Source organism: Myotis brandtii, unplaced genomic scaffold (genome assembly GCF_000412655.1).
Source record: "Myotis brandtii unplaced genomic scaffold, ASM41265v1 scaffold199, whole genome shotgun sequence".
Classification (NCBI taxonomy): Eukaryota; Metazoa; Chordata; class Mammalia; order Chiroptera; family Vespertilionidae; genus Myotis; species Myotis brandtii.
Window position 1 is genome coordinate 4743189 of NW_005357414.1, and position 20821 is coordinate 4764009.

General features: G+C 36.4%; 2 protein-coding genes across 6 annotated transcripts in view; one reads left to right on the top strand and one right to left on the bottom strand.

Moving 5' to 3' along the window:
- PIH1D3 (PIH1 domain containing 3) overlaps window positions 1-11282 on the bottom strand; it is a 72802-nt gene extending 61520 nt beyond the window's left edge. The window contains exon 1 of one of the 3 annotated variants that reach the window (XM_014538841.1): window positions 11148-11282. The gene's annotated coding sequence lies outside the window, so the exon portion shown is untranslated. Of the gene's footprint in view, window positions 1-10087; window positions 10152-10805; window positions 10878-11147 lie in introns of those variants that run through there. The other 2 variants (XM_005865234.2, XM_005865235.2) reach the window with 2 other exon arrangements.
- The window catches only part of LOC106725928 (nuclear pore glycoprotein p62-like), a 69913-nt gene continuing 60059 nt past the window's right edge, over window positions 10968-20821 (top strand). For all 3 annotated transcript variants that reach the window (XR_001361936.1, XR_001361937.1, XM_014538843.1), the window contains exon 1: window positions 10968-11116. The gene's annotated coding sequence lies outside the window, so the exon portion shown is untranslated. The remainder of the gene's footprint in view (window positions 11117-20821) is intronic.

The window sequence follows — 20821 nt, forward strand, 5'->3', positions numbered from 1 at the left end:
GATCAGCAGTGAGGAAATTGAAACAACCATCAAAAACCTCCCAAAAAACAAAAGTCCAGGACCAGATGGCTTCACCAGTGAATTCTACCAAACGTTCAAGAAAGAATTAAAGCCTATTCTTTGCAAACTCTTCCCCAAAAAATAAAGAAGAGGCAATACTTCCTAAAACATTCTATGAGGCAAATATAACCCTAATACCAAAACCTGGCAAAGGTAACACAAAAAAAGAAAACTACAAACCAATATCCCTGATAAATACAGACGCAAAAATCCTAACCAAAATACTAGCTAATCGAGTACAACAGTACATCCAAAAAATAATACATCACGATCAAGTGGGATTCATTCCAGGGGCACAAGGATGGTTCAACATTCACAAATCAATCAAGTAATACACTACATTAACAAAAGAAAGGATACCAATCCTATGATCTTGTCAATAGATTCAGAAAAAGCATTTGATAAGATACAACATCCATTTATGATTAAAACACTCAATAAAATAGGAATAGAAGGAAAGTACCTCAACTTAATAAAGGCCATATATGATGAACTCTCATCCAATATCATACTCAATCGTGAAAAACTGAAAGCTTTTCCCCTAAGATCAGGAACAAGACAAGGATGTCCATTCTCACCATTCAACATAGTAGTGGAAGTACTAGCCAGAGCAATAAAACAAGAGAAAAAAAAATAAAAGGCATCTAAATAGGGAAGAAAGGAGTCAAACTGTCACTTTTTGTGGATGACATGATGCTGTATATAGAAAACCCTAAAGATTCTACCAAAAAACTACTGGAAACAATAAACAAATACAGTCAAGTTGTACAGAAATAGAGAAAACAATTCTAAAATTTATATGGAATCACAAAGGACCCCAAATAGCCAAAACAATCTTGAGAAAGATAAGAAAGCTGGAGGTAACATATTTGCTGATTTCAAACTACATTAGAAAGCTACAGTATTTCAAACAGTATGGTATTAGTATAAAATACACACAGGTAAATGAAATAGAATAGATCCCAGAAATAAATCCATGCATTTACAGTCAACTAATGAACCAAGAATTCTCAGTGGAGAAAAGACAATCTCTTCAATAAATGGTGTTGGGCAAATTGGATGTCCCCATGAAAAAGAATGAAACTCGACCCATATCTTACACCATAAACAAAAACAAACTCAAATTGAATAAAATACTTTAAGGTAAGACATGAAGCCATAAAATTCCTAGAAAAAACATAGGGTCTAAGCTCCTTTCATTGATCTTGCAAATGATTTTTTGGATTGGACACCAAAAGCAAAGGCAACAAAAGAAAAAATGAAGAAGTGGAACTACATTACACTAAAAAGCTTCTTTACAGAAAAAAAAATCATCAAAATGAAAAAACAATAAGAGGAGAAATTATTAGCAATTCACAATCCCCATCAAAATCCCAATGTCATTTTTTAAAGAAATAGAATGAGAAATCGTCAGATTTGTATGGAACCACAAAAGACCCAGAATAGCCAAAGCAATCCTGAAAAAAGAAAGAACAAGGCTGGAGGTATTACACTACCTGACTTCAAAATATACTACAGAGCTACAGTAATCAAAACAGCATGGTATTGGCAGAGAAACAGATACACATGAAACAGATAAATGAAACAGAATAGAGAGCCAGCCCAGCTATAAAACCATATGTATATGGACAAATAATTTTTGACAAAGGGGCCAGAAATAGACAATGGAGAAAAGATAGTCTCTTCAGAATATTGGGAAAAATGGCAGCCAAATAGGCAGACTTCTCAAAAAGGATAAAAGACTTAGACATAAGACCCGAAACTATAAGTCACAAAGAAAAAAATATAGGTATCAAACTTATAGACCTGAGTGGTAGAGAACATTTTATGAACTTGACCCCAAAGGCTAGGGAGGTAAAGGCAAAAATAAATGAATGAGACTATATCAAACTGAAGAGCTTCTGCACAGCAAAAGAAATGGACAACAAAACAAACAGGCAGCCAACCAGATGGGAGATGATATTTGCAAACAGTAGCTACGACAAAGGTTTAATTTCCAAAATATATAAGGAACTCATAAAACTCAACACCAAACAAACAATCCAATCAAAAAATGGGCAGAGGATCTGAAAATACACCTCTCCCAAGAAGACATACAAGTAGCCAATAGATATATGAAAAGATGTTGAACTTCACTGGCAATCAAGGAAATGCAAATTAAAACTGCAATGAGATACCACCTTACACCAGTTAGAGTGGCCATTATCAATAAGACAAGCAACAACAAGTGTTGGAGAGGTTGTGGGGAAAAGGGAACCCTTATTCACTGCTGGTGGGAATGTAGACTGATACAACCACTATGGAAAGCAGTCTGGTGATCCCTCAAAAAATTAAAAATAGAGCTACCATACGACTCAACAACCCCACTCCTGGGTATATACCCGAAAAACTTGAAATCATTTATACACAAAGATATATGCACCCCTATGTTCATTGCAGCATTATTCACAGTGGCCAAGAATTGAAAACAGCCAAGTGCCCTACAATAGAGGACTGGATAAAGAAGATGTGGTGTATATACACAATGGAGTACTACACAGCCATAAGAAAGGATGGAATAGCCTCATTTACAACAACATGGATGGAACTTGAGAACATTATGCAAAGTGAAATAAGTCAAACAGATAAAGCTAAGAACTATATGATTTAACTCATATGTGGAATATAAAACTGAAACTTATATACCCAAACAGCAGTGTGGTGGTTGTCAGAGGGAAGGGGGTGAGGGAAGAAAGGGGTTCTAATATGAGGTTACAGGAGAAGATTTGACTTTGGGTGGTGGGCACATGGTCCTATATACAGATTTTGTAAATTAGTAATTCACACATGTAACCTATATGTTCATGTACACTAATGTCACTCCAATAAAATTTTTTAAAAAAGAATTACTTGCAGAGTTGGTTAAAAAAGCAGAATTTTTTAGTCCTACCTCCAGACAAAATGAAGTTAGTGTCATATAGAATGTATGTCATTATTTAGAAACATAGTTGTGTAAGTTACCTTTTTATCTGTCTCATGTATGCTGTCTAGGCTGTATATTCCACTTAGGGAACTGAAAATAATGTTTTCCACAGGGTATGACCTAAGGAACTTATTTCTAACTTTTAACTCAGATAGTCCTGTACTTTCTGATTTAATTTTTAACTATCTGTATATGATACCTAGCATTATATTGCCATTTGAGAACTCAAATGGGTTGGGTTCAGTGACTTTAGTAAAAGTTCACACAAAGTAGTTTTTCTGATTATAATAATGATACTGTCTGTTGTGGAAATTTTAGGAAATAATACATTAAAGTATAAATAAGTAAATCACAAATACCTATAATCCTACCAACCAGACATCAGTCTCTTAAATAATCTCTATAGTTATGTTTGGAGTAGGATGTCAGGATCTTTAAAAATCTTGGAAATTTCAGACTTTAATGACTAACCTGAATAAAGACTGTAGAATTAGTCCTATTGTTAGTGATTTAGGCATAAATATAATAGGAATCTTTTTTATACTTCTGCTGATATTTTTAAACATTATTTTATTAAAATTAATTCACAGGAAACATTACTTTAGTGCTTTTACTAAATGACCAACTAAAATATTTGCATTGTGCCTATAACAGGAATACAAAAGAGATTCACAAATGTGTACCTGTCAAAATCAATTTGCATGCAGATGGTGTTTTCAAACCTTCTGTCTTATTATTTTTAACATTATTTTAATTTTATTTTTTAAATAGAAAACTGATTTTAATGATTATAGGAGATGTCAAGGATATGAAACAAATGTTAAATTGCCCTGTACATCCAGCATAGAGACAGTATATCAGAGTGGTTAAGAGTAAGGGCTCTGCAGTCATGCTGCCTAGACTTTCTAACTCTATCATTTACTTTCTAACTCTGTGGCTTTTGGCATATCATTTAAACTCTCAATACCTCATTTTCCTTATCTTTAAAATGAGAGTAATAATAATACTACCTCATTAGGTTGTTACAAGGATTAAGTAGCTTAATACATGTAAAAGAGCTTGGAACAGTGCCTGGCACATATTAAGCACTCAACATATGTTAGCTATTATTGGTCCTTTAAAAATTTAATTTTTCTAGGCATGAATATCACTTCTAATAACAATGTTGAATAAGTTATTAATAAAACTTATTCCACTGGAAACTCATTAATTTGGAAAAGGTGGAATAAAAGGTGATAAAACTATCTTCTCTCACAGTATGGCCTGGTAGTGTGCTATAGAAATGAATAATTGACACAAATTAAACAAAGAGGCTCCTGTTTATATTTTAAAAGTCCTAGTTGATTATGTGTTCATTAAATATTTACTTAACATTAAAAGCAAAAAGTTTGAAACATTTTCTAACTTTGACTATGAAAGGGGAAAATGGAACCAATATCAGATGCAATAATATAATTAGTATTTTGAGTTGAGATTGTACAGTGAGACTTTAAAAAAACAAATACAGCAGAAATTGTTTCATTATTTCAGTATTACTTACCTTATAAAATTGTTGTGATGCCATTTTATGCAACATATGTGAGTTTGCTAAATTATGAAAAGTTATGTAAAAATATCATTACTGTGTGGCACATGGTGCCAGCACCCACAGATACTTGATGATGAGGCTTGTGAGAGCTCAATAGTGGGCTGGTGAGAGGGGAATAAACTGAAACCAGTAGAGCTAACCTGGAAGAAGGGTATTCAGAATTTCCAAATGTAGTGTCTGAGATAGCAATCAGAACTGCTATTCCTGCATCCTCGTCTGTTAGGCAGGAACATGGCCAGGGAGAGTTATGAGATGTGAGCAGTGTTTCACAGCAGGATGACTGAATAGTCGAGGTGACAGGGAGACTCACTTAGGGTGTATTAGGACCCTGGCCCATAGGTGGGGGTATAGGAGGCAGGGTCCAGTTCTTGAGGACTGTGGGGGAGTTGGCAGCTAGATGAAGGTTTAGAATAGGATAGGGCTCCAAGTCACAGCTGGAAAAGAGAAAACGAACCAGGCACTGCATCAGAGGCTTTCTCATGCCACCGGGACAGTCATAGTACAGGTTATAAAAAAAAAACCTGTGCTTCAGTGGACACACTGGATCCTGGATTTAGGGAAAGCAGATTAATTCTAAATCCCATGCTGAAAGGAGCTCTGGCCTCTCATTTGTGAGAGGCAGGGCAGCATGGGCAGTGGGAAGCTATACCTGTAGGCTAAATGTCTTCAATAACTGGAGCTGGCATTTAGTCAAGAGTCAATGAATGCTGAATGAAGCATGATTTAATTCATACAAATGTTATATTAAAAAGGAGTCACCATGGAAGGTTATATACATTGATGTAAATTATGCTATCAATGCTCAAAATATTTTGGAATTGTCTTTAGATGTACCACCAAGAAAATGGGTATCATTATGGTTTCACTCAGTCTGATTACAAATCAGATTTGTCTCCAAGTAATTTCTAGATACACCTATATATCACATCTACTTTCAAAATATGAAGATTTTCTACTATGAGGATATTCAAAAGAATGTGCTACAGGCCCCAAGGCAATTCTAAAAGAGTAGTTTCCAAAATAATTTGAGCAATAACAAGAGCATTGGAATAAGTGGATAGCCTTCCAAAGTGACTGCTTCGAAGGTGATGCCACTCCTTGGAATGTATATGTTTGAGTGTATTTGTTAAACAAATCATTCACAATAATTTATAGTAACACACTATATATCTGAAGCATATTATAAATTGGACTTCTTCAAATCCAAGTTATGCTGGCATAAAATAGCATAGATTCATACTAAGCTAAATTGGAGTAAAAGTATAATTGGCATTTTAGCAAAAATAATTGTATTAAATCAACTGTAATAATAATCTGTAAACACAAAATAATAAATCATGACAATTTTGTTGATATTGTATTTTGAGAAACAAAAGAATCACCAATATTTTGTCAATAACTAAATACTTCAAAACATAAAAAGAGAAAATAATGTGAATTTTTGAAAAAATATTCTAAATTAAATGTAAATAAAGATTACATGCCAAACCTACATCCAACATCATACTCAATGGGCAAAAACTAGAACTATTTCCCCTAATAACTGGAACAAGACAAGCATGCCCACTCCCATTGCTCCTGTTCAACATAGTACTAAAAGTGCTAGCCATAGCCATCAGACAAGAAATAAAAGACATCCAAATTGGAAAAGAAGTAAAACTGTCACTATTCACAGATGACATGATATTATACATTGAAAACCTAAACACTCCATCAAAAAACCAAAAGATTTAATAAATGAATTCAACAATGTAGCAAGACACAAAATTAACACCCAGAAATCTATGGCTTTTTCATACACCAATAATGAACTTACAGGAAGAGAAACAACAAAAACACTCCCATTTTTCATTGCACAGAAAAACTTAAGATACTTAGGAATAAACTAAGGAGGTAAAAGACATGTACTCAGAAAACTACAGGACATTGAAAAAAGAGATAGAGGAAGATAAACAAATGGAAGAATATACCGTGTTCATGGATTTGGTAGAATCAACATCATTAAAATATCCATACTACCCAAAGAATCTATAGATTTAATGCAATCCCCATTAAAATACCAATGGCATACTTCACAGACCTAGGAAAAAACTCTTCAAAAATTCATATGGAACAAAAAAAGACCCCAAATAGCTGCAGCAATCTTGAGAAAGAAGAACAAAGTTGGAGGGATCATAATAATAGATATCAAGCTATATTACAAAGCCACTGTTCTCAAAACTGCCTGATACTGGCACAAGAACAGATATATAAAGCAATGGAACAGAACAGAGATCCCAGAAATCAACCCAAGCCATTATGCTCAATTAATATTTGACAAAGGAGGCAAGAGCATACAATGGAATCAAGACAGTCTCTTCAATAAATGGTGTAGGGAAAATCGGACAGATACATGCAAAAAAAAAAATGAAACTGGACCACCAACTTACACCATACACAAAAATAAACTCAAAGCGCGTAAAGGACTTAAACGTAAAACAGGAAACCATAAAAATCTTAGGAGAATCCATAGGCAGCAAAATATCAGACATATGTCAGAGTAATATCTTTACTGATACAGCTCCTAGGGCAATGGGGACTAAGGAGAAAATAAACAAATGGGACTACATCAAAATAAAAAGCTTCTGCACAGCAAAAGAAACCATCAACAAAACAACAAGAAAGAGAACACATTTGCCAATGTTATATCCAACAAGGGTTTAATCTCCAAAATTTATAGGGAACTCATACATCTTAACAAAAGGAAAATAAACAATCCAATCAAAAAATGGGCAAAGGACCTAAATAGACACTTTTCAAAAGTGGACATACAGAAGGCCATATAAAAACATGCTCAAAGTCACTAATCATCTGAGAGATGCAAATCAAAAACGACAATGAGATACTATCTCACACCTGTCAGAATGGCTACCATCAACAAATCAACGAACTGACAAGTGCTGGCGAGGATTTGGAGAAAAAGGAACTTCGTGCACTGTTGGTGGGAATGCAGACCAGTACAGCCACTGTGGATAACAGTATGGAGTTTCCTCAAAAAATTAAAAATGGAACTCCCATTTGACCCAGTAATCCCACTTCTAGGAATATATCCCAAGAAATCAGAAACACCAATCAGAAAGGATATATGCACCCCTACATTCATAGCAGCACAATTTACAATAGCTAAGATCTGGAAACAGCCTAAGTGTCCATCATCAGTGAGTGGATTAAAAAACAGTGGTATATCTACACAATGGAATACTATGCTGCTGTAAAAAGGAAGGAACTCCTACCATTTGCAACAGCATGGATTGGACCTGGAGAACATTATGCTAAGCGAAATAAGTCAGTCAGAGAAAGATAAATATCACATGATCTCACTCATTTGTGGAATATAGAGAACAACACAAACAGATTCAGAGACAGAGAAGCATCCAACAGACCTTCAAACTTCAGAGGGAAGGCAGAGGATGGTGGGGGTGGGGACTAAGAGATCAACCAAAGGACTTGTACGCATGCATGTAAGTATAACCAATGGACACAGACACTAGAGGGGTGAGGGTATGTGCTAGAGGGTGGGGTGACCAATGGGGAAAAAAAGGATACATATGTAATACTATATGTAATACTTTAAACAATAAAGAATAAAAAAGTAAATAAAGATTGTACCAGCTTTTGTAGAAGTCTAACAAATTACGAATAATTTACTAACATTTATTAAAAAGATGTTAAAGTTCATTTGATGCAAACAGATAACATTGGAAAAGCCTAAGGCAAGATGCCTTTTTATTAACTATGCAGTGTTATTTGTAGGGCTATCTGTTATTTGTAAATTTGATACACATTAAGTTTATCTTGAGCCTGGAAATCAAAGTCCTTCAGGATATAACCCCAACCTAATTTTCTGCCCTTCCCTCCTATAATTCTCTTACATGTAATCTGTATTCTGTTAAAAACTGAACTGCTTATTAAATATACCCTATAATCTTCTGCTCTTGTACCTTGAAATACATCCTTCCTTTTTCCTATACTCAGGTACTATAGTTTAGGGATAAAAATGCATTCTAGAGCCACAATGCTTATGTTTGGGAATCTGGCATTGCCACTGAAATAGTCCAAGAAATAATTTAAGAAAGACTTAAATAGAAGTTTCATTTAAAAAAATATATTGCTAAATCTTTTATTTAAGATTTGGTTATTGATAAAATAAATTTTCTAGGCCCTTTATTTTTATTTCTCTCACTCTCCTTTGCTAGGCCAATTCCATGGCAGCATATTCCAGACAAAATCTTTGATTTTCCCACATCAACCTAACCCCTTATGGCCTTCATAGATAGAGGTGGGATTGGGGGACCTCTCTTTGTACTAGTCACAATGAACTGAAGAGAAAACCAGGTCATTACCAAAACCTAGGGACTAAACAAGATGAACCAGGATAGCTCCAGACCCATGGAATTAAAGCAATATCAATAACCTGCTTGTGAGGGCTGGGGTCTTGCTTTCTATTTTATTTGCCTCCGTTCAAATTGTCAATAGGGGTGGCTTTTTGACTTGAAGTAATTGAAGAGAAGTCTAGATAAAATTAGTGAAAACTGTGATTTTTAGACTATTCAGAAAGTAATGGTATTTTATTAATTTAACTATATATAGTAAGTAAAATCAGAATAATAAGGAACCACCAAATAGTATTCTTTGGGAACTTGTTTAATAGGTAAACCCATATCCCTTCATAAAATATTATTTATAGCTGAATGATTTCAAAGTAGTCAAAATCCATTTATTCTCCTAAGTAAATTTGGCATTCCTTTTGCAACTTTATTTCCATTTAGCAATACCTGTGTTAAAATTCTTCTGAAAATGCAAAAGTAAACAATCTCCGCCTATGTCTGAATTAAATTATAATATATGGGCTAACTGTTTTCCCCTTTTTAAAATTTTTGACAACTATACACATCAATGATTCCATGCTCATTAAAAATAATTCATTTTGACCTTATTTTTACAAAACCAAGAACGATTTCTTTTTTTAGGTGTCTAACTTTCATTGCCATCCAATGATGTACCAAGTCATAAAGAACTATGGGAACTTAACAGAGTTTCATTACAAATTTAAAATATATTTAATGGAAGATGATTTTTGAAATTATCTGGAATTTTTCATAAACCTAAAAGTAAACAAATGAGCCTCTTTTAATTTAATATTTCCTCTGTCTATTTATTCTTTATTTTAGCCAAACTTAACACACTTGTCAGTAATTTTTTCCTGTTTTTCTGTCTCATTCTCATACTCTATCTAAAAAAGAATTGAGACAGAAAATTTACCTTCGGTACTTTGAAAATTTTCCCTCAAGAGGCCTGTTTTCTTCATTTGTTTAGGGAAAAGTCTCTGTCCTGAATCCTTTTCACAACAGAAAACTCGTAGGAGAAATGACCCTTACCTCTGGTCAAATTCGGTTCTGTCCCCTCACTCAAATTTCATTTTTTATAAGGTTTCTCACCTGATGACAGCGACTTACTTTCCCAATTACCCCTTGTTGAGTAGCAGGTTTGGCAGGTACAAGTTGTCTTTATACGCTACGCTCCAGTCCACTAAGTGTGGACTGACTGTTTCTCACTCTTCAAAGGATCTTATCTGACCAAGGTCCGTTGGAAGCCTCAGGCCCACGGCGTTCACGTTCTGACGCACAGGACATTGTCCAAGTAACAAGGGGCACGGGCCAATTTTTTCGGTCTGAACAGCCGTTATACCCCCTAAAAAATATATCCCAACCAAAGCGTGCTGGTCCAGGATGAATCATGTTTATCCATGTAAAACAAGGCACAGCGGCTACTTTCACTTAGAACACCCAAATCTACCCACAAGGAAAGGTAGTTTTCACTCTCAAATTCGTGTTAACAATCATTAGAGTGTGAGAGTGGAGTGAAAGCCGTTAGGCAACCTACACTTGTTCATATTGGCTTTCTGACATTCGATCAGCATCCATCCTCTGTATGATAAAACTCTAACACACACCCTGATAAACTGAGTTTTGTTAAAGCGTCTTGCTTAGAGTGTCTTGAGCAGGGGAATTTAGGGTCTGTTCTATCTGCGATTTGTGGGGGTTTTTTAATTATTATTTCTCAGCGTTGTAAGTATCTAGACTCCTCCCTACTTTCTCTGAGAGCTACGGAATCTGAGGACCCCTATTTCCCCCACGTAAGGTATGGGTTCCTCACCTGGGTCAGTTTTCGGGTCGCTGGCTAGGCTCCGAAAATAGCCCAGAGCTCTGTGTACCTCTGTTGCCTAGGTAACAACTTTGTCCCACCCCCCTTTCCACCCCTCACCTCCGGGTTCCCGCTTGACTTTCCTGACCAATCATAGAAGAATCGTCTTTGAAACAATACCAAAATCAACCAATCCGAGCGCGCGCCAGTCAGGGTCAACGGCTGCCCTTTTCACTTAACTACGTCCAGGAGTTAGCCCCTGTCCTGTCAGCTTCACGCAGCGGGAGTTTGTCCACTTTGCAGTCCGGCTCTTTCCGGCTCAAGTAGGTCCCAGCCCGCCTCTCTGTCCGTTACCTAGTTGCTATGGGGCCCTGATAGTGATCGGCAGCCGCGCTAGCCACCAACTTTGTTTGCGGGGTATTCGTTTGTCCTGGTCATCCTGCCGCAGGCTCGCTCATCGTTAAGCTTTTCCCTTACATGAGTTACAGATCCGACAACTCCGGAGCAGTGGGAGCGGAAGTGTGGGCTCAATGGTGCGGGGGTTGGAGGTTTTGCTGCCGCCTATACGCGCTTCCCACGCCCCCTCTCTGCCCGATGGCAGAGTTGAATTCCGTCCAGGCTCAGCGTTCTTGTGTGTAGAGCGGGATCGCGCTTCCCCCCTCCCCCAACCCCACCCCCACCACCGCTGTTGTGGGCAGGTTTTCTGGGTCTGCAGCCGAAGTGGAAGCACCCCGTCAGCCGCCACGTGGGACCTGTTAGGCACCAGCTGGAGCTCCCAGTGGCTCCCACTCCCGGGGACATCGCGGGACCTGGTGCCCAGCTTTCCCAGCCTTACAGTTGAGATAACGCACGTGCCTCGCCGGCTTGACAATTTGAGTCTTCACTTCACTTAGAGGTACAGGTTGTGACCCTAGATTCCCACAGATTCCGTGGTTTGGTTTTAAACAAAGAGAAAAAAGAGATGGCTCAGTAAATGTTTGCATTATTCGGAACTGGTGGGACCGTGCATTCAGTTGAGTTTTGCAAACAAGGATAGGAAGGTTTTAACAGATGGCTACTTTTGGTTATCCAGGGTTTGGAATTAGATAATGAATTAAATAAACTGCTCTCCTTTCTGCTATTGCTTTTCTAACTTACACTCTATCTGGCGAGGGGGATAGTGAAGTTTAAGTAATTTGCCTATTCTACTTGTTATTACCACGGTAAACAACAACAGCAGCAGCAAACAACAAACGGAGGTAGAATATTTGTTATTTGCCAAAGTTAAGTTATTGAATTTTCCATAATACCCCTTCCAGCGGTTCTCAACCTGTGGGTCGCGAACAATGAAAATACATCCTGCATATTAGATCTTTACATTACGATTCATAACAGTAGCAAAATTACAGTTATGAAGTAGCAACAAAAATAATTTTATGGTTGGGGGTCACCACAACATGAGGAACTGTATTAAAGGGTTGTGGCATTAGGAAGGTTGAGAACCACTGCAAGCTTTCCTCCTTTGTTTGTTTGTTTGTTGTCCCTTATTCCTATAGATGATCAGAATTTAAGTTTCTTCAGTTTCGTTTTGCATGATACTTATGGAGCTTAAATTATGTATGTTATGCTGTTTCCTTCTTGCTTTTTTTTCTTTTTTGGTTTCTATTCTACCCCAATTTGCATTATTCTAAGTCCATAATGCCTAGCTTGTGCTTTTCAGACATTTTGGCTGTGACTCACAGTTAAGAAATAAATTTTATATTATGACCCAGTACATAATACAGATATATAACTGATAACTGTTTTGCAGAATAAGTACGTAACTACATGCAATGTACTCTAATGCTTTCCACTAATAAATTGTCATTCACAGTTTGAAAAGACACTGACCTTAGACCATTGGTTTTCAAACTTGTGTGTGTTTTATCAATCACTTAGTATATATGTTACAAATGCAGATTTCCTTGGCTAACTCCAGGAACTGGTTCAGTGGGTCTGTGGTGTTTCATATATCATATATAAAGTGTCAGGTGCACAAGTATTAAATACATAGTAGTTTTCTTCTTAGGGAACACAGGCTTTTTATCTTTAGGGATATAATCACCTCTTCAAGGTTTGGCCTGCCCCTGGCAAGGTAGAGACCAATGTTAAGCACTGTATTCTCCAGGGTTGAGGAGATAGGAAGGTAGGGGATAAGTCCTGGATGTGAGAAATCTTCAAGCATTTTACCTCCTTGGAGAATTTCATAAATACAGAAATTATGGCTTAAGGAACACAAAGATTAGAGAGGTTCAGTAAGATAGATCTCACTTGATTGAGTCTAATATTCTTGTCCATTCTGACTAGCAGGTCAGATCTAGGGGCAGAAGTTTAAACAGGAAGAGGGCTTTCCTGTTTTGCCTATCCCAGAAGCAGAGGCTAAAGATTTTCTGGCTTTTGATGGCTAGATTGGCTTTAGAGTAATGAAACTTGAGAGATTTAAAAGGTAAAATACACCTAAAAGTTTCCATGGGGTATAGTTATGAAAAAGGAATATAGTTCAGCTAATTATTTTATAAAATACTAGAGGCTCGGTGTATGAAATTCATGCGCTGGGGGGGCGGGCGGTCCCTCAGCCCGGCCTTCACCCTCTCACAGTCTGGGAGCCCTCATGGGATGTCAAACTGACAGCTTAGGCCTGGCGCAGGCCAGGCTGAGGGACAACGCCCCCCCCCCCCCCAGTGCACAAAAGTTGTGCACTGGACCTCTAGTAACTGATATTTCTGTTCTCTGATTTTGTCTATATGTACCCATATTTTTACATAATCTTCCTTTTTGTTTATACAGTTTATTCCTTTGATTTGATACTATCCTGGGAATTTTTCTATGTTGATAGTCTTCATATTTTTTATTATTAATAGCAGCCTAACATTTCATAGAGTGGGATGACCATAATTTACTCAGCCTAACTAAACCAACAATAGAAGATTTATTTCCAGTTATTCCATGCTATCATAACACTGTGAAGTCTTGGCTATTTAAAATCATTTATATAACTTTTGCCTTCCATGAAACTCAGGAGGAATCCTAACAGGAAGGCCAAGGATGTTGACATGAGCTGTGAGTTTTTGCCACCCTTGAATATATGAATTTGCCCATATAGGTTTGTATATGTTGGAGCAACAGTGATTGACCACATTATTCATTATACATATGAGACTTAGGTTGAATGTATGTTTTTAACTAATAAGTATAAACATTTTCAAAATGATTTCTTTTAAAAATATGAGGCATAGCAGTACCACACTAACACATTCATCACATTTTTTGTGTGTGGTAATAACATTTAAGATCTACTCTCTTAGCAACTTTCAAGTATATAATACAGTATTGTTAACTGTAATCACCTGCTGTACATTAGGTCCCCAGAACTTGTCTTATTTAGCGAATTGTATTACTTGAATACTAGAGGCCCAATGCACAAAATTCGTGCAAGGGGCTTGGCCCTCACAACCACAGCGGCTTGCCTTGGCCCTCGCAGCCCCGGCTTCGTCTGAAAGGTGTTCAGCTGTCTGGTCTAATTAGTATATTATGCTTTTATTATTATAGATTATATAATTATATTATTATAAAATTAGCTATTTATTATCTATTATTTATAAATAATAGCTATTGTTTAATAAAGGTTTATTATGTGTCAGATATCATGGCAAATTTATCTCATTTAATTCTCACCTCAAAGAGATGTTAGCGCTCTTTGATCAACATTTTTTCAGTCCCCCAGCCCCTGGCAGCCACCATTCTACTCTTTGTTTCTGTGATTTAGGTATTTTAGGTTCCACATGAAAGCAAGAATATAGCCCTAGCCAGTTTGGCTCAGTGGATAGAACGTCAGCCTGCAGACCAAAGGGTCCCGGGTTCGATTCTGTTCAAGGGCATGTACCTTGGTTGTGGGCCCTGGTCGGGTTCCTGCAGGAAGCAACCAATAGATGTGTTTCTCTCACATTGATATTTCTCTCTGTCTTTCCTTCTCTCTTCCACTCTCTCAAAATCAATGGGAAAATATACTCAGGTGAGGATTAAAAAATAAATAAATGAAAATAAAGGGATCTTGTTAACAAAAATAATAAAGAAAGCAAGAACATAGTTGTCTTTCTCTGACTTCTTTCATCCATAATGCCCTCACAGTACATTCACATAATTTCTTCAAAGTCCATTCATGTTGTTGCAAATGACAAGATTTCCTGTATTTTGATGCCTGAATAATATCTCCACTATATATGCCACATTTTGACACTTAGGTTGTTTCCATGTCCTGACAATTGTGAATAATGCTGCAATGAATATGGGTTACAGATATTTCTTTGGGATAGTGATTTCATTTCAGATAAATATCAAAAGTGGTACTGCTGGGTCATAAGGTAGTTATATTTTTAATTTTTTAAGGAATCTCCTTACTATTTTCTATAGTGGCTTTACTGATTTTCATTTTTACCAAACAGTGCACAAGGGCTCCCTTTTCTCCACATCCTCACCAACATTTGTCATTTCTTTCTTTTGGATAATAGCAATTTTACCAGGCCTGAGGTGATGTATCCTTATGGTTTTGATTTGCATTTCCCTGGTAAATAGTGATGCTGAACATCTTTTTATGTACCTGTTGGCCTTTTGTATATCCTCTTTGAAAAAATGTCTATTCAGGTCCTCTGTCCATTTTTTAATTTGATTATTTGCTTTTTTGCTGTTGAGTTCCTTATATTTTTGGATATTAACCCCTTATCAGATATTTTATTTGCAGATATTTTCTCCAATTTTGTAGGTTGCCTTTTTATTTTGTTGGTGGTTTCCTTTGCTATGCAAAGGAGTTTGGGTTTGATATAGTCCCACTTGTTTAATTTTTATTTTATTGCATTTGCTTTTGGTGTTATATCCTAAAAATTGTTGCCCAGACCAATGTCTTACAAGCAATGTACTAGTATGCTTGTATAAAGCTTTTATGAATACTATACTTCATAATTCCCCAGAGTTTTGTTTGTTTGTTCTACTTCTCCAACATTTTGGTAAAGTTTCTTCTAAAGGTGGGTTTGTCTTTGAGGCTGTCATTTGCATTTGAATGCTATTCTTTTTGTTTGTTGTTTCTTTGACTAGTTCTCTAGAGTTTTCCTCTCTTCTTTCTACTTCCCCCTCAATTTAACCCTGTTCTCTACCTCTCTGCTCTCTTGGGTTCCTCTGCCCGCTTTCCACATAGCCATGCTTTCTCTTTGGGCCTCTCTGCCCTCCACACCCATTCTCTCTTAAGTCTCCTTTTCTCTCACACAACTTCTCTGCTCCTCCAAGATTCTCCCTCCTTTTTTTCCCATTTTATATTTTCACCAGAAATATATGAGGATTCCTATTTCTCCATATCCTTGCTTTCATTTGTTATTTTCTGTTTGTTTGTTTTAATTTAGATTTAAAAATTATTTTTCAATTACAGTTGACATTCAATATTATATTAGATACAGATGTACAGCATACTGGTATAGACATTTATATAACTGACAAAACGATCCCCCCCCCATAAATCTAGTAACCACCTTCACCATGCATAGTTATTACAATATTATTGATTATATTCCCTATGGTGTACTTTACATCTGCATGACTATTTTGTAACTGCCAATTTGTACTTCTTAATCATTTCACCTTTTTCAACCAGTTCCCAACCCCCTCCCATTTGGCAACCAACAACTTGTTCTCTCTATCTATGAAATTATCCTCTCTTTAGTACTTCTACCCACCCTCCCCTTTGGTCACACCCCTAGTCTTTCCAATTTTGTTACTGCTAAAGGCATTCTCTGAGAATGAGACCTGTTTCATGGCAATTTACAGTCTTTTGCAATGTCACACTTCTAGTATTTAGAAACTTGGTCTTAATTTTGGAACTTAAAATTTTTTTCTAGCCCTTAAAATAAGATTCTGACCTTATGGCTTTGACATGTTATAGTACAAAGGGGGAGAAAGGCAATTAATGTGAAAAGTAATCAGTAGTTATACTGCTTAAGATATTTAATATGAACTCAAATTAACGCACCATTTTCAGTAGCCTTATATTTTATTTTGGCATAAAATAAAATGGTTAAGTTTGATCCCTTTCAATTTCCTTAAAAATGGCTATGCTAATTTCACCTCTCTGTGTCAATATGTCTCTGGGGGCTCAAACATTTAGAATAAAACATTGGTAATTCAGTTTCAATTCCAGAGCTGGCATTTGTAACTATCAGTGCAAATAAGGATCCTATTGTACTTTGAGGTTAATACTTTCTTCTTGAGTAACATTTCTAGAAGACTTTCTTTTTTTCTTTTTCTTTATTGATTAAGGTATTACAAATGTGCCCTTATTCCTCCATTGTCCCCTCACCCCCCCAGTCCTGCCCTTACCCTCACCCCCTGTTGTCTGTGTCCATCTCTTATGCTTATATGCATGCATACAAGTCCTTTGGTTGATCTCTCCCCCATACCCCCCCCCTCCCCTACCTTAAGTGAGATCATGTGATATTTATCTTTCTCTGACTGACTTATCTCACTTAGCATAATGCTCTCCAGCTCCATCCATGCTGTTCCAAATGGTAGGAGTTCCTTCCTTTTTACAGCAGCATAGTATTCCATTGTGTAAATGTGCCAAAGTTTTTTAATCCACACATCTGCTGATGGGCACTTAGGCTGTTTCCAAATCTTAGCTATTGTAAATTGTGCTGCTATGAATGTAGGGGTGCATATATCCTTTCTGATTGGTGTTTTTTGATGGAACAAGGGGTTTTATTCAGTGAATTTGTACTTTTCCTTTGCTTCTCTGTGTCTCTCCTTAGTTTGGATAATTAATGATATATCAAAGAATCATATGTGTTATCAGAAGTTGTTATTTATCAGAATGGTTCTATAACAGGACTAATCACATTGCATGAATTTTTAGGCCAAATCAGTTAGTAATTTTGTTCGTGAGTTGTTGAAATTAAGTCATGGAACTTGATGGTTGTCAAGCAACTGGGCAGGTTAGGGAGAATGTTGCCTCTAAGGAAAATCTACTTGCTTCCAAGAAGGTAGGGGAAAATTTAATAAATTATATAGCTGTGCTTCTATGCTAGTCACTGCTTGCATCTGTAGGGGAATAGTAGCAGAGTAATTTCCCCCAAATCATTTATACTGTGTGAGACAGAAGCCCCTAAACATTTATGTTTAAATGGCTTAGATTTAACCATGGTCGGCAAACTGTGGCTTGCGAGCCACATGCGGCTCTTTGGCCCCTTGAGTGTGGCTCTTCCACAAAATACCACATGCGGGCGCGCACATACAGAGCGATAGAAACTTCGTGGCCCATGCGCAGAAGTCGGTATTTTGTGGAAGAGCCACACTCAAGGGGCCAAGGAGCCGCATGTGGCTCGCGAGCTGCAGTTTGCCAAGGCGCAGTTTGCCGACCACTGGCAAGGATCCTGTCTTAAAGTTACCTTGTTTCTGCTTTTTGAGATGCAGATTATGTTCCTCATAATGTGTTGCTTGAGCAAATATTAAAATGGAAGTATTGTGTCTTGTTCCTTCACTTAACTACTTGCTTGACCTTGGGAAAGTTATTTAGTGTTTCAGAGCATCACTTTCCTCAACTATAGAATGATGATCAAAATACAGTTTTGATTTGTTGTAGGTAAATAAGGGGATTCTGATTTAGTAAGTGTTACATTTTCTCTTTCTTTCTTTATATTATGTAAGAGATTCAATAATTTAAATGGCAAAGTGGTATGTACTGAAATGACCTGCCATCGTTTATTGAATTTAGGTCAAATTTCCTACTACTCAGAATACTCCTTGGAATAATAAATTACGATAGGTAGTACACAGATAAGATAATTTGCATGCTGATGAGATATGTAGTATTTTTTTAAAATTGTAATTTGAAATCCATTTTATGTTCACTCTCTGGGCCAGCTAAGAGAGTACTACATAAATATCTATCCCTGATTTGTTGATCTTCCATTGACAACAAGAAGAATGCTGACTTTATATTTGGAAAGCTTTCATACAGTGTTTTACATTAAATTAAATTAGACAAAGTAATATATGTGGAGGGCCCTCTGTAAACTTATTTTAAAAATATTTTAGTTATTTAATTGAACTGCAAGAATTTTAGAGGTGAGGAAACTGAGACTCCAATTTATTTAAGTGACTAGCACAGTCTGATCACCAAAAGAAAAATGGTGAAGCAACATTAATGGCAGTGGCACTCATTCGATTGTTTTCTTTCTTAAAAAGATTATTTTCTTTCTATACAGTTGTTTAGCTAATTCAGTAAGGCACATTTTGATTGGATAAGCAGGCAGGGAACAACTATATTCCCATTCCCAGGAGCCCTTTCATTGAGCTCTGATGATTTCTTTGGGTGTAGTGGGTTTTCTGCAGAAGCTTTTTACCATCTAGTATTTCTTTCTTTGAACATGTGTGTTTGCATTAAGGCATCCAAGATAGAACTGTAAGCTGGGGCCAACATAAAAATCTATAGTTTTGTCAACTTTAAGCTCCTATAGTCAGACAGCGTGGATAAGGAAAGATCACTTTGAAGAGAAATAGAGGTTACCTGCTGGAACTCAACAAAAACAGACAGTTATCCCTATTCATAGCCACGTATAGGGAGTATAAATTTATTTTATTTGTTTATAGGTTTTCCATTTGGGGAGTTAGAGGGTGCTAAGGTCCTATTGGTTAAAAAAGAAGGGGAATACTGATTAATTTCAGGCTTTGTTAGAAAAACATGAATTTGTTCCTATGTTAAAAGAAAGAGTTCAAGAGAAACTCATATCAATTAATATAATTAGAATATGTAGCTTTAAAACATTGGAAAACTAAGGAGAATAGAGTAAATTCCATCAATCCAAATATTCAGAAAAAGATACACATGCAACACGGCAAATTAAAAACAATAAAATGAAAGAAATAAGTCCTAATTTACCAAGTAGTCAGTATAAATGTGAATAAATTAAACTCATTTATTATGAGAGTCTTAGATTGGATTTTAAAAATTTCAGCTTTGCTATTTACCAAAACCATATATACTAGTAAAATGACACAGAAAGGTTGAAAACAAAGAAATGGAAGACAATACACAAGGTACATATCAACTAAAAGAAAAATGCTGAAGCAATATTAATGTCAAACAAAATGTGATTTAAGGAAATTTAGTAAAAAAGTGACATTTCACACTGATGAAAGGAAGGAAATCTGCCAAGAGACTATCAAACATGAATTTATGCCCCTGACAACATAGCCTGGAAATATATAAAGCCAAAAGCAATGGGATTATAAGGAGAAATTGACAATCCCTGGTAAAATAGGAGACTTTTTAAATACCTCTGTCAGAAATGGTTAAGCAAAATAGGTTTTTTTAAAAAGTATAAGGATATGAAAGATGTAAGATCTAAATGAGATGGAATGGACAGAATCTTTAATTTTAAATTCTTAGTATAAATGCATTTTTAGTCCAAAAGTGATTTTCTCAAATTTATATGGTTAAAAAAATTAAAGGTTCATGTTATATTTAACAGGGAATTTCTTAAATTCTTTCAAAAGAATATAAAGTTCATAAATGCAAAGGCACAGGGGAAAAATCCACCTTTTGATGGCTACCAGAAGACTTTCCTTTGGCTTACAATATGACATTGATGACAATGCCTAAATCTCAAAGTGTCAATTTCTACTACAGTATCAATCCATGGTTTGAAAATACTAAGTTTTTCTGCCAACATTTATAATATTATATAAATATTTTATAAGTTTATAATATATAACTATATGTTACATAATATATGCAACAATATACTATTATTATAATACTAGAGGCCCGGTGCATGGATTCGTGCACTGGTGGGGTCCCTTGGCCTGGCCTGTGCCTTCTTGCAATCTGGGACCCTCGGGGGATGTTGAACTGCCAGTTTCAGCCTGATCCCCGCAGGCCAGGCCAAGGGACCCCATCGGTGCATGAATCCATGCACCGGGCTTCTAGCCCATTGGCTCCCCACTTCGGGTCTGGCTCCCCCCCAGCCTCT